The 16098-nt window shown below is 36.4% G+C and overlaps 2 long non-coding RNA genes across 2 annotated transcripts; both read left to right on the plus strand.

The window, feature by feature from the left end:
* Positions 1-2950: 2950 nt before the first annotated feature.
* Positions 2951-5858, plus strand: LOC118491372. The gene is made up of 3 exons (XR_004891497.1): positions 2951-3364; positions 5189-5255; positions 5819-5858. It is a non-coding gene; the product is annotated as an uncharacterized LOC118491372 (long non-coding RNA).
* A 7034-nt stretch (positions 5859-12892) lies between these two features.
* LOC118491373 lies at positions 12893-15812 on the plus strand. The gene is made up of 3 exons (XR_004891498.1): positions 12893-13317; positions 15143-15209; positions 15773-15812. It is a non-coding gene; the product is annotated as an uncharacterized LOC118491373 (long non-coding RNA).
* The last annotated feature ends 286 nt before the right edge of the window (positions 15813-16098 follow it).

Raw genomic sequence — 16098 nt, forward strand, 5'->3', positions numbered from 1 at the left:
AGCATCTGATGTGTCCTTAATAAAGAATTTGATTTAGTCATGATTACATTAAGAAGCTAAACAATCTCATTTTGTTCGGTTCCAAAGTAAATTTGATACGCAAACAAAATCACCAAAATTTAACTTTCATGTGGTTTTTAGTAGAAGTTAATGATTACAATGGAAACAAACGATAACACATTATAAGAGTGTCTCCAACGCTTGAGAAGAAGGCCGCACGTTCTGATGTGGCAAAGAAGGTGGAGGAGAGAGACAACGCCAAGAGGACGTGGCAAAGAAAGGCTGTAGAGGTACCTTACACAAGGTCACGCCTATGGTATTGTTGTGTGTGTGTGTGAGAGAGAGAGAGAGAGTGAGATAAAGGAGAGAGAAAGGGGAGAAGTCCGTGTAAGAGGAGAGAAGGATTGCGCGGGCAAGGGGACGTGGCTGCAGGCAAGGGAGGAAGGGGGGGAAGGGCGGTCATAGCGTTAGAGAGAGTCTAACCTTTAGCAGTATTGCTTCAATGTATTTTTTTTTCTCCCCATCAAAGTTGACGTAAATTAAAGAGAAATTTATGAGCATCAGAGTAAAAAAGGTCAATCCCAACGGTTGATTCATGACACAAATCAATATCAGCTGTTTAAAATAGAAAGAGTTAAATTCTTGGTTGGTCCATGTGGTTTGTCATATTTACAGACTTGGTCCCAAGGTTTCAAGAATTACATAGGTGATCCTAGAGGATGCCACATGAGGGTATTCTGATGATTTCAACATTGTCTCTTATACTATATGTTACATAAAAAATAAAAACATCTCTCTCTAACAAGCACCACCACCATTGAACACCCACCACCACCATCTCACCTCCAACACCACTTCTCACCTCCACCTCCGAACACCCACCATCACCAACGAACATCGAAACCCACCACCAACGAACACCTCCACCACCGGCAGACCACCACCACCGTCTCTACTTATAATCAACATTTTTGTATTTTGAATGTGTAAAGTGATGACATGGCAGACAACATCGCCAGAACGAAAAAATTTCGTCTAGAAAATTCATCATTTCACAGTTACAATCAAAAGCAAAGCAAATCAAACATACCATCGATCCGTCCAGATAACAACACTTATCATTACTTCTGAACCAGCCAAGCCTATCTCATAAAAGCTCCAACTGGTTTCCGAAAAAGAAAACCATCAACACACACTTCATCCCCTTCATCAAAAACACCAACCCCTTATACCAGGGGAAAGAGATCAAAGTTCATCATCTAATATGTTGATGAAGAAACTCTACAAGCATCACCCATCAAAATCACAACATCACTTCCACAAACCACAAAACAGATCTCCACTACCACTTCAAAGTTCTTACCAACATTTACCCATCAACTGTAACTTCAGAAATACAGTCTTTCTATACCACTGATATTGCAAGTCAGCTCACCTTTCTAACTCTACAAAACTTTCCAAAGCCTACAAATGTCAAAGATTATTTGGAATTAAAGTTGAAACAAGTTGAAATAGCTATAGAGAAAAGCAAAGGAATGGATGATTAACAAATACAGTTTATCTTATCTGAAGAGCTTAGGAAAGTGAATGCTTTGGAAGATTATGCTAACGATATCTGTAACAAACTCACTCATGCTCCAGTCATGAAATCCTAATTTAAAAAAGACTTTTAGAAAAGACTATTTGAATAATATCATGAAAACCAAACCATACAAAGTAATCAAAGCTCAATTCTCAGGCTGGACAACTGAATCCTTGTTAGATGAAATATTAAGGATAGAAAAGTTGCTCCTCAATCCACATCCACAGCTTAAACCTACACCTCCAAATTGGAAAGTTGGGAAAAGGCCAAAGCTGCAACTAAAGAGAATGAAAAAGGAAATGGTTGCTGCAAATTTTGGATCTATCAGGTCAATGGAAAGATGGAATGATGTGACTACTGAAGAAAGCTATAAAAAATTTTATGCACGTAGAGAAAAAGATCCTTCAATTCCAAGAAAGCATATATATGATCAAGTAGACTTCCCCATCAAGAACCTGGTTGCCCCAACAGAACCTCCTTAAGCAAAGAACATCTCCTCAGCTTTAAGAAACAACTTAAAAAAGACAAAAGGAGGTGTATTTCTTCATTTTGTTTGTGACAACTGCCACTTTTCGGTACCTTTCTTACACTTAAAGTACTCATTTTAGTTACATTTTTATGCATTTTTTTTTTACACTCGAACTGCGTATTTCGTGACATACACTTAGAATACTCATGGAATACTTACTTAGGATGCATATGATTCATTTTTATTAAGTACATTTGACACAGTTTAAACAATGCATCGAAACTACTAGAAAAGCACCTAGTAAACTAGTATTCTGACGAAAACGCAGGATCCGCAAAAAAAAAAAGAAAAACCATCTAAACGACATCTTTAGGACTCAGACGAAAGTCCAACATCTAATATATATTAAACCAAAATTAGGAATGAAAGGGTTTGATTTAAAACCTTTCCGAAGTCCGATTACACTAAAAATTGCCCGAAAAGCACTAAAAGCGACGATTTCAACGCTTTTCCGCAGAAATTACGCAGAAATCAGCTTTCTAATATTTTTACGACATGTAAAAATATTATTTAACATAGAATTCATGTGAGGATACATTCGGGTATCATCCGAGCCAATAACTACATCAATTCACACAAGTTACACAACTTAGCGTTCAAATAACGTCTAACCGAAACAATTCGAAACGAATACCCGAACAATACCAAATCTTTTTTTTAATTACCATCTAGTGTTAATTGGATCATTATGGACTAGTAATGGTCACTTAACACCTTCTTAACACATTTATACACTTGAAACATTTAAACACCAAAACACCTAAACTTTGCTAAAAGTTTCTAACACTTTAAACACTTAATAACATTTCAACAATTCAAGACCCCCCCCCATGTTGTGAACGTTTTTAAGTGGGTCCCACACCCTTCCCTACTCTTTTTTTTCAACTAGTTACCACAAATATCTAGATATTTTTACTCCATGTTGCAAGTTGATGCAAGTGGTGAAAGATGATCATTACTAACAACTAGTTACTTCATTTTCTAACCATTTCATCACAACTTTTAAACCATCCATTTTCACACACAAACTCTCTCATCATCTTCATCCATTTCACCAAGAACACCATAAAAACCCACTTCACTTTAGTCATTTCTTTGATGATCAAGATGATTTTCTATGGAACCAAAGATGATCTAAAGCACTTACAAGCTAAAGCAAGTATTTTCATCCATTCAAGAGCATTCTACCATCAAGATCATCATCTTCTTAGTTCTTAATCATCCTCTAGATCATCCCTAGCCTAGTGCTAGAAGTAAGCTTCTAAATCTATTTTTTTTCATACTTATTTATGATTATGATTGTTTTATAACTAGTAAAAAAAACTAAATAATCATACATAATAATATGAAGATATAAAGAAGCAAAATAATAATCATGATATAAAAGGGTGTTTATGTTGTGATTTATTGATGATTACTTGCATATTTGCTCTAGTTTTGATGATTAGCATACCAATAACTTGTTAGATGATGTTTAAAAACATAATCTAACAAGTGTACATGAAAATGTTTAAGGGTTTTGTTAAACATAAAAGATTAGATGGATGATCATGATCTGTGTTTTTGTTAAAGTATATAAAGTTTTTAACTAAAAATAATACTTTTACAAGATTATGAAAAGTAACATACAAGTTGAGATTTTTATAAAACTTGATGAAACTAGAAGTAAACGTGGATTTTAATCTAGTAAACATATGAAATGATCATACCGAAAACCCTACATAATTAAGAGTTCATCTTGATAAGTTTATGTTATAAATCTCATAAGTTTTTATTAAGAAAACTATGAGAAGATTAGTGGTGATTTTATAAGAAAAAGATATGTTTTTATTAAACATGGAAAAGTTCATATTTCTAATAAAATATGGTAATTTTTTTTTCTCTTAAAAATCATAAGTTATAAAAACTATTATTTTTGACAAAATCTTTATTAGATTAAAAGATTCTAAAGAATAGTTTTTATAAAAGCAAAGTTTGATATAAATATATATTTTGAGAAAATATATATTTAGTTAACTTAACAACTTATGTGCTATGTGTTATTTGTTTGTATTAGTTATATTTATGATAACTAGAAACTTGAATACAATGATACAAATGAACACAATGTACATTTTGACTAAAGTCTTACAAGACTACATTTAAATACATCTTATAAAACACCTTACGGACATTCCAAGCTTTCGAACACAACTTATGGTCAAAACGGACAACGGGCGAATCTATGAACATATCGCCATTCCGAGGGAGTTACTACGACGTTTAGGCGATCTTTCGACGCGAATACATACAAATCACCGACAACAAAATCCGGATGTTTTGAAACTTACAAAAACTATTATGTATTCTTTTAACTAAAAAGCCTATACTTAGTAACTTTTATAAAAAATGAAAGAATGTATTTTTAACACATGGGCTTATTTTATAACAAATGGGATTATTTTACATATGGGCCTGTTTTATATAAATGGGCTTATTTATGATACAAATGGGCTATTTTACAAAAGAGCTTATCATCCTAATTGGGCTTAACATAAATACATGGGCTAAGCCCAATATCAAGACTCATGGGCTAAGCCCAAAACCCAACATATGGGCCAAGGCCCAATAACATTAAGCCCAATAACATTTAGGCCCAACACTATTGAGGCCCAACACTATTGAGGCCCAACACTATTTAGGCCCAACACTATTGAGGCCCAACACTATTGAGGCCCAACACTATTTAGGCCCAACACTATTTAGGCCCAACACTATTGAAGCCCAACACTATTTTGGCCCAATAACATGAATTCTTGGGCTAAGCCCAATGACATATAAATTGGTAAAAATACAATTATACAATTTATTCATACAAGACATGAAATCAAGAGGACAAGACCCGATGATACAACTCACGAGATACAAGAATATATATTTGGCGAAATATATACACTAAACAGTTATCAATTAATACATCTAAGACACAGTTCAATGAATAACAAAGACATACAATTCTTAACACATATTCAAGATAAAAGACTTGTACTCAAGTCATTACAAGACCGAAGTGTCTAACAAATATAGAACGTTTGTAGGTGGTGATACTATTCAGGACGACCGTACGTCAGATCACAGTTACTTACCATTCACGGACGCAATTCTGTGAGTTCATGTCCCCTGTTCATTTAAATGTTTTACAACTTTACAACTATCGGGGAAAATACATGTTCAACGTATGTTAAAGTTAGGGAATGAAACACCTTAGATCATGTGCGAATTAGGGTTATACATCTAAGCACCATTAATCCAGTTTGGACCTAGGTACAAGTGGTTAGATCTAATGGGTTTTGGCGAGCCCCACTCTTGGTCGTGGACCCATACGGAAGAGTGCTTTTGTGTCCCAGTCGATAGGAATCGGCATAAAATCGTCTAGGGTTGGATTGCTTCCTTTTTCGTCACACATATTAATGTCCTCGCGAAACATTAATGATCAACGATTTCATTGACGCTTTACATACTACATCATTACATACAGATACATTTTATACAACTCACATTTTATGGATACATTTTATACAACTCACATTTTATGGATACATTTTATACAACTCACATTTTACAGATACATTTTATACAACTCACATTTTACAGATACATCTCATACAACTAAACTGCATGAACTCGCCAACTTTTGTTGATGTTTTCAAACTTAACATGTATTTCAGGAAATTAGTGGACCATGCAGACATTTCAATCAAGGAAAGCAAGTATCAAGACTCCATGCCACCATTTGAAGGGTTTGCCCGTTATATACCGCCTCTTTGCGGTGATATAGTGGTCAAAGCCTTAACATTTTAAGACTTACATTTTGATGTATAAAACAATGACAACTTATTTTCATTTGATGGTTTGTAACCAATACGTTTAACTTATGTTGCGTTCTTTTGAAACGATTATGACAATGGCATTGGAGCTTGTTTTTATTCATTTAGTATGTTCACTTATATTGTTATGCAATGAGAACCGATCAGATCACACCTCGCGCTTCCGCTATGAGCGGGTGTGACAGATTGGTATCAGAGCATCGATTGTAGTGAACCAGGATTCTTTCTCGAGTCTAAGTCTACAATCACTAGGGACCTCTCACGAAAACCTCTTGTTCATGTTGAACAGATTATAAATAAAATTGGACAGGTCAAAAGGTTTTCATTGCATAAACATTTTTCAAAGTCCACTACAACAAAAATTCACTTCACATAAATCAAGCGAGGACATTTCCATGGGTGAAGTCTATGAGAAATAGACACAATACATTAATAGACTATGTGCCTATAATACACTACATTATCAGCTTACACATTATAAACAGTTTACAAGTTCAGCTTATACAAGATAGAGATCCTTGATTGATAGGATTTTACATGATTATATATATAGGTTGTTCATATATATGTTGCATGAAATATTTGGCAAAAACAAAATGCCTTCGACTTCGAATTCCATTGTCATCCTTGACACGCATAACATGGTTAAGCCATGACATCTTTTACACAAGATATGATGCTCTATTTCGAAACATGACATATTCTATACAATACATCTTCTATGAGAACGTTGACCTCATGTCTATTATGGTGGCGTACGTGGCTCCTATGTGAGACCATAAAGCATTAACCCCGTGGAAGATGGTTGCTTTCCCGCGGATGCTGAGATGCCTGACTTCAGTAGTGACGATGAGGCAGAGGTGGTAGCTTTGGACAACAACTCCGTTAGTGGGACGAGGTCCCTATGGCTCATACAAATCATGATTGACGATACTCTTGTCCAGTTAAGGAAGATGAAGTACTCATCTTGAAGGTGCCCCTCCAGTTGTTATTTTTACAAAATCTCTCTATTTTTATTTCATCTAACGTCGTGTCATTCCGATTAATGACAACGGACGTTGACACATGAACTATCATGAAGTTCCCTCCTGTGTTAAACATAGACAATAGTGTCCTCTCTCTGACTGATTTTCTGCCTTGAACGAGAGAATGCTAGGGTGACCATGCAAGACAATTTATTATTACGGGGGCCCACGTAATAACAACTTGTAGTGCATGGAAATTCTGGTGGACTCTGCGGGTCAAGCTAATGATCACTATCCATTCAAAATTCTTAAGTGTTCAAGTTTCTATCCAGTAGGACACTAACCGAGATGGTTACTATAACACCCTACAATACAATACAGGAAGATGATACGTATTCATTCGCGTCTAAACATTTGATCCATAATACGAGTTGTTCGAGACTAGTCATCTAAACAAACAAAACTTGTTAACCACTCATGGAGGATCTTTCCTCAACATTCTAGAATTCTTGTACATGAGTTGGTTCCTTGGTGTCTATGGCACCTTATCTTACTTATTTGAAATGAATACAACAAATTCCGTCATTTGACATTTGTCATATCCAAAGGGATAGTATGGCATGAGCCTTGCTACAACTCCCTCATTTCATTCGACATCTATGAAGATCTTAATGATCTTGTTGGAGCTCGTGAAGCTCAAGCACTATTACCATATTCGTCACATGGACAAGTACGAAAAGGAATTTCTCTACTTCGGATGATCAAAGCCGATGTAGTATGGAATGCATACTATAGGGACGGAGGCCACTGGTTGGTTTCCCCTCCTCAACGAATTATTTCGTTTTCCACGTAGACATATGACCATTACACGCAAGAGGCACTACGCATTTTTGGTTGCGGTTATCCACATTATCACTTATTCAAAACAGGTTTGAACAATGCGATCTTGAGGTTTCCATGACCGACTGCATTCTTCATTCTTGGGCGCATGATAGACTATATTGTCCGAATATATGTCTAGATTCTTTTAATGTTGTATATTAAAAAGATCATGGCTCCAGGAGGATGGTCTACACCCAAAAAGGGGTTAACTAATCAACATCTCGCAGTCAAACTAAAGTTCTTATGGAACAACACAAGGGTGTAGAAATTGCACAACATGAGATTAATTGAGACGAAACTAGTGACGGTACTGGTGGTACTGGTAGTTCAAGTGGTTCAAATCCCGATGGATTGGGAACGAGTGGCAATGCCACGCCGGAAGATGCGACCACACAAGGCCTTAATTTTAAGCCTTTTTCGGGCTGTAAGCTGCAAGACCTCATTAATATGAGAGGTGCGGTAGGTTCTGTCAGCCAAATAAAGACAATGAAGTCAGTTAGTCATACTAGGAAACGTACTCCTAAGTAGATAATTAGATACACAGAGAGTCTCCTGCTGAATGCAGCCTTAACTTGGTGGAATCTCCAAGTGCAAACGCTAGGAAGTGATACTGTGAAGAGGTTGTTGGAGGAAGAACTCAAAGATCTTATGCAAGTGGAGTATTGCTTGCAGATCTAAATTCAAAGGTTGGAAACAAAATTCTAGAACTCGATTATGATTAGAGCCAATGTTGTTGGTTACACTCGAGGCTTTCATGATATCTCAAGGGTTGTTTCCATACTACGTAACACTCGAATTCAAACGCATTGCGCGTTACATATGGGATTTAGCCCCAGAGATCCGAGGCATGACCGCATTATCCCACCCTACCTCGATCACTCAAACAGTAGTTACTCGACACGTTTCCAATCAACCAACATTTCACATCCATGTTATTTGATACTGGTGCCAATTTTAGCTTCATCTCAACATTTCACATACATGAGTTTCATGGCTAGGGACGGGAATGTCCTAGCTACAATTAGGGATTGGGTTATCCTACATCTAAACATATGGATTGGGTTATCCTACATTAAAACATAGGGTTCCTAAAACTTTATAGTGAAGTCGTCGCCACACAGAATTTAAAATGTACTTGGCCTAGAGCCAAGTAAGCTTGACGTCCCCTCATTCTATAGAATCGACATACGATAAACTAGTCGAGTCAGGGAAAGTTGTTAGAGGATGTTCCTTGGAACTTCGCGAGCGAAGATTCAGTATCGATCTCTTACCCGTTGAGTTGGGTGGTTTCGACGTAGTGGTTGGCATGGATTGGTTATCCGATAACCAAGCCGAAGTCTTTGTCATGAGAAGGTCATTAGCCTACCACCACTGAACAAAGAGACACTTGTTGTTCACGGAGAGAAGCACGACACACCACTGAGGATCACTAAATACTAAAAGGCACAGAAGTGCTTACGGAAAGGTTGTATTCCCTTTCTAGCACATGTTGTCGACAAGAAGGTCGTTGGGCCACAACTGACAGATATTCCGGTGGTAAAAGAGTTTCCTGAAATATTTCCTGAATACTTGCCGAGACTATAACCATATCGACAAGTCGAGCTTCATATCGACTTGGTACCGGGAACCGCACCCGTAGCCAAATATCCATATCGATTAGCACCTTCTGAAATGCAAGAGTTATCCACAAAACTTCAAGAGTTGTTGGATAAAGTATTCACTAGGCCAAACTACTCACCTTGGGGAGCTCCAGTTCTATTTGTGAAGAAGAAGGACGAAACGTTCAGAATGTGCATAGAGTACATAGAGTTGAATAAACTTACCATCAGGATCGGTATCCACTACCGAGGATTGATAACTTATTCAATCAATTTCAAAGTTCAAGCTTCTACTCTAAGATAGACTTACGATCTGGGTATCACCAGTTACAAATTCAAGAGGAAAGCACACCGAAAACGGCCTTTCGAACTCGTTATGGTCATTACGAGTTTCTCGTTGTGCCTTTTAGTTTAACGAACGCGCCTGCAGTCTTCATTGACTTAATGAACCGCGTGTGCAATCCATACTTCGACAAATTCGTCATAGTGTTCATTGACGACATTTTGATATACTCACGATCGGCAGACGAGCACGAACAACATTTGAGAACCATTTTACAACTACACGAAGAAGGAGACACTATACCCAAAATTTTCCAAATATGAGTTTTGGATTTATGAAGTACAATTTCTCAGGCATATAGTGAACGAGAAAGGCATTCAAGTAGACACCTCGAAGATCGAAGCAATTAAGAGCTGGGAAGCACCCAAGACTCCAACGGAAGTCCGACAATTCTTAGGATTAGCAGGGTACTATCGGAGATTTATAGAGAATTTTTCTAAAACTTTCTCAACCGCTAACCTCCCTCACCCAATCGGGAAACAAGAAGAAACATTTCAACTTCTCAAGGATAAGTTGTGCGATGCACCAATCTTATCACTACCCGATGGTACCGATGACTTCGTAGTTTACTGTGATGCTTTGCATCAAGGATTGGGTTGCGTACTTATGCAACGGGAGAAAGTTATCGCATACGCATCGCGTCAACTGAAAGTTCATGAAAAAAAAAACTATACCATTCATGACCTCGAGTTAGGCACAGTGGTATTCGCTTTGAAAATATGGCGATATTACTTATATGGTACTCAGTGTACGATTTTCACGGATCATAAAAGTCTTCAGCACATATTCAATCAAAAAGAACTAAATATGCGTCAACGACGTTGGATTGAATTGTTGAACGACTATGAATGTGGAATAAAGTACCATCCGGGCAAGGCAAACGTTGTAGCTGAAGCCTTGAACCGCAAGGAATGAGTTAGAACTTTGAGAGTTCGAGCATTAGAGATGACGATTCACACGGATCATACCACACGAATTCATGATGCACAACAAGAAGCGCTCAAGGAAGAACATATTCGAGCAGAAACACTTTGAGTCACATAAAAACAATTCATGCTGAAAGAAGATCGAACTTTATACTTTATGGGTAGAATTTGGGTTCCACTCTTTGGCGGCCTTTGAGATGCTTGACTTGCGCGAAGGGCAAGGCCGAATATCAGAAACCCTCGGGCTCGCTACAACAACCCGATATTTTTTGTTAGAAATGGGAACGAATATTGATGGACTTCATTACGAAATTACCCCAGACCTCAAGAGGCCATGACATGATATGGGTAATCGTTGATAGACTGACAAAGTCCGCACACTTCTTGCCGATTCGGGAGAAGGATAGCACAGAGACACTAGAGGAACTCTATCTCAAGGAAATAGTGGCTCGTCTTGGAGTGCCTATTTCAATCATCTCAGACCGAGACGGTCGCTTTATTTCAAGAATTTGGAAGTCATTTCAAGAGGCCTTTGGATCTCATTTAAATCTAAGCACGGCCTTTCATCCACAAAATAAAGGCCAGGGCGAACGGATAATCCAAACACTCGAAGACATGCTTCGTGCGTGTGTTATGGATTTGGGCGGCAACTGGGATACTCACTTACCGTTGGTTGAGCTTTCCTACTACAACAACTACAACACAAGTGTACAGGTTGCATCGTTTGGAACTCTTTACAGTCGAAAGTGTCGTTCTCCGCTATGTTGGGCAGAAGCGGGCGATAAACAACTAATTGGTCCGGAATTAGTCCAAGAGACTACGACGAAAATATTTCAGATCAGAGACCGTATCAAGGCGGCTCGGGATCGACAAGAGGACTACGCAGACAAGAGATGGAAGCCATTATCTTTCAAGGTCGGAGACAAAGTCTTCTTGAAAGTCTCACCTTGGAAGGGCGTAGCAAGGTTTGGTAAGCTTGGAAAGCTTAACCCTCGATATGTAGGACCATTTATAATCCTAGAAAAGATCGACACCGTTGCCTACAAAGCTGAAGTTACCATAAGAACTTAGTAGTGTGCACAACACGTTTCATGTGTCGAATCTCAAGAAAAGTCCAACGCAAGAAACAATTATCATCTCGGCGGATGAAGTTCACATTGATGACAAACTCCAATTCATAAAGCACCTGTTAAGGTCATGGACCGGAAGGTCCAGAAAATATGAAGGAGTCGTAACATATTAGTAAAAATTCGTTGGAACTCTCGACACAGAACTGAATATACTTGGGAACGTGCAGATCAAATCAAAACCAAAATACCCCCGCCTGTTCGAGAATACTCCTGCAAAGGATGACTCAGCTAGAATTTCGGGACGAAATTCTCAATAACAGGGGGAGAATGTGACAACTGCCACTTTTCGGTACCTTTCTTACACTTAAAGTACTTATTTTAGTTACATTTTTATGCATTTTTTTTTACACTCGAACTGCGTATTTCGTGACATACACTTAGAATACTCATGGAATACTTACTTAGGATGCATATGATTCATTTTTATTAAGTACATTTGACACAGTTTAAACAATGCATCGAAACTACTAGAAAAGCACCTAGTAAACTAGTATTCTGACGAAAACGCAGGATCCGCAAAAAAAAAAAAAAAACCATCTAAACGACATCTTTAGGACTCAGACGAAAGTCCAACATCTAATATATATTAAACCATAATTAGGATGAAAGGGTTTGATTTAAAACCTTTCCGAAGTCCGATTACACTAAAAATTGCCCGAAAAGCACTAAAAGCGACGATTTCAACGCTTTTCCGCAGAAATTACGCAGAAATCAGCTTTCTAATATTTTTACGACATGTAAAAATATTATTTAACATAGAATTCATGTGAGGATACATTCGGGTATCATCCGAGCCAATAACTACATCAATTCACACAAGTTACACAACTTAGCGTTCAAATAACGTCTAACCGAAACAATTCGAAACGAATACCCGAACAATACCAAATCTTTTTTTTAATTACCATCTAGTGTTAATTGGATCATTATGGACTAGTAATGGTCACTTAACACCTTCTTAACACATTTATACACTTGAAACATTTAAACACCAAAACACCTAAACTTTGCTAAAAGTTTCTAACACTTTAAACACTTAATAACATTTCAACAATTCAAGACCCCCCCCCCCCATGTTGTGAACGTTTTTAAGTGGGTCCCACACCCTTCCCTACTCTTTTTTTTCAACTAGTTACCACAAATATCTAGATATTTTTACTCCATGTTGCAAGTTGATGCAAGTGGTGAAAGATGATCATTACTAACAACTAGTTACTTCATTTTCTAACCATTTCATCACAACTTTTAAACCATCCATTTTCACACACAAACTCTCTCATCATCTTCATCCATTTCACCAAGAACACCATAAAAACCCACTTCACTTTAGTCATTTCTTTGATGATCAAGATGATTTTCTATGGAACCAAAGATGATCTAAAGCACTTACAAGCTAAAGCAAGTATTTTCATCCATTCAAGAGCATTCTACCATCAAGATCATCATCTTCTTAGTTCTTAATCATCCTCTAGATCATCCCTAGCCTAGTGCTAGAAGTAAGCTTCTAAATCTATTTTTTTTCATACTTATTTATGATTATGATTGTTTTATAACTAGTAAAAAAAAACTAAATAATCATACATAATAATATGAAGATATAAAGAAGCAAAATAATAATCATGATATAAAAGGGTGTTTATGTTGTGATTTATTGATGATTACTTGCATATTTGCTCTAGTTTTGATGATTAGCATACCAATAACTTGTTAGATGATGTTTAAAAACATAATCTAACAAGTGTACATGAAAATGTTTAAGGGTTTTGTTAAACATAAAAGATTAGATGGATGATCATGATCTGTGTTTTTGTTAAAGTATATAAAGTTTTTAACTAAAAATAATACTTTTACAAGATTATGAAAAGTAACATACAAGTTGAGATTTTTATAAAACTTGATGAAACTAGAAGTAAACGTGGATTTTAATCTAGTAAACATATGAAATGATCATACCGAAAACCCTACATAATTAAGAGTTCATCTTGATAAGTTTATGTTATAAATCTCATAAGTTTTTATTAAGAAAACTATGAGAAGATTAGTGGTGATTTTATAAGAAAAAGATATGTTTTTATTAAACATGGAAAAGTTCATATTTCTAATAAAATATGGTAATTTTTTTTTCTCTTAAAAATCATAAGTTATAAAAACTATTATTTTTGACAAAATCTTTATTAGATTAAAAGATTCTAAAGAATAGTTTTTATAAAAGCAAAGTTTGATATAAATATATATTTTGAGAAAATATATATTTAGTTAACTTAACAACTTATGTGCTATGTGTTATTTGTTTGTATTAGTTATATTTATGATAACTAGAAACTTGAATACAATGATACAAATGAACACAATGTACATTTTGACTAAAGTCTTACAAGACTACATTTAAATACATCTTATAAAACACCTTACGGACATTCCAAGCTTTCGAACACAACTTATGGTCAAAACGGACGACGGGCGAATCTATGAACATATCGCCATTCCGAGGGAGTTACTACGACGTTTAGGCGATCTTTCGACGCGAATACATACAAATCACCGACAACAAAATCCGGATGTTTTGAAACTTACAAAAACTATTATGTATTCTTTTAACTAAAAAGCCTATACTTAGTAACTTTTATAAAAAATGAAAGAATGTATTTTTAACACATGGGCTTATTTTATAACAAATGGGATTATTTTACATATGGGCCTATTTTATATAAATGGGCTTATTTATGATACAAATGGGCTATTTTACAAAAGAGCTTATCATCCTAATTGGGCTTAACATAAATACATGGGCTAAGCCCAATATCAAGACTCATGGGCTAAGCCCAAAACCCAACATATGGGCCAAGGCCCAATAACATTAAGCCCAATAACATTTAGGCCCAACACTATTGAGGCCCAACACTATTGAGGCCCAACACTATTGAGGCCCAACACTATTGAGGCCCAACACTATTGAGGCCCAACACTATTTAGGCCCAACACTATTTAGGCCCAACACTATTGAAGCCCAACACTATTTTGGCCCAATAACATGAATTCTTGGGCTAAGCCCAATGACATATAAATTGGTAAAAATACAATTATACAATTTATTCATACAAGACATGAAATCAAGAGGACAAGACCCGATGATACAACTCACGAGATACAAGAATATATATTTGGCGAAATATATACACTAAACAGTTATCAATTAATACATCTAAGACACAGTTCAATGAATAACAAAGACATACAATTCTTAACACATATTCAAGATAAAAGACTTGTACTCAAGTCATTACAAGACCGAAGTGTCTAACAAATATAGAACGTTTGTAGGTGGTGATACTATTCAGGACGACCGTACGTCAGATCACAGTTACTTACCATTCACGGACGCAATTCTGTGAGTTCATGTCCCCTGTTCATTTAAATGTTTTACAACTTTACAACTATCGGGGAAAATACATGTTCAACGTATGTTAAAGTTAGGGAATGAAACACCTTAGATCATGTGCGAATTAGGGTTATACATCTAAGCACCATTAATCCAGTTTGGACCTAGGTACAAGTGGTTAGATCTAATGGGTTTTGGCGAGCCCCACTCTTGGTCGTGGACCCATACGGAAGAGTGCTTTTGTGTCCCAGTCGATAGGAATCGGCATAAAATCGTCTAGGGTTGGATTGCTTCCTTTTTCGTCACACATATTAATGTCCTCGCGAAACATTAATGATCAACGATTTCATTGACGCTTTACATACTACATCATTACATACAGATACATTTTATACAACTCACATTTTATGGATACATTTTATACAACTCACATTTTATGGATACATTTTATACAACTCACATTTTACAGATACATTTTATACAACTCACATTTTACAGATACATCTCATACAACTAAACTGCATGAACTCGCCAACTTTTGTTGATGTTTTCAAACTTAACATGTATTTCAGGAAATTAGTGGACCATGCAGACATTTCAATCAAGGAAAGCAAGTATCAAGACTCCATGCCACCATTTGAAGGGTTTGCCCGTTATATACCGCCTCTTTGCGGTGATATAGTGGTCAAAGCCTTAACATTTTAAGACTTACATTTTGATGTATAAAACAATGACAACTTATTTTCATTTGATGGTTTGTAACCAATACGTTTAACTTATGTTGCGTTCTTTTGAAACGATTATGACAATGGCATTGGAGCTTGTTTTTATTCATTTAGTATGTTCACTTATATTGTTATGCAATGAGAACCGATCAGATCACACCTCGCGCTTCCGC

This window comes from Helianthus annuus, chromosome 4 (assembly GCF_002127325.2).
Source record: "Helianthus annuus cultivar XRQ/B chromosome 4, HanXRQr2.0-SUNRISE, whole genome shotgun sequence".
NCBI lineage: Eukaryota > Viridiplantae > Streptophyta > Magnoliopsida > Asterales > Asteraceae > Helianthus > Helianthus annuus.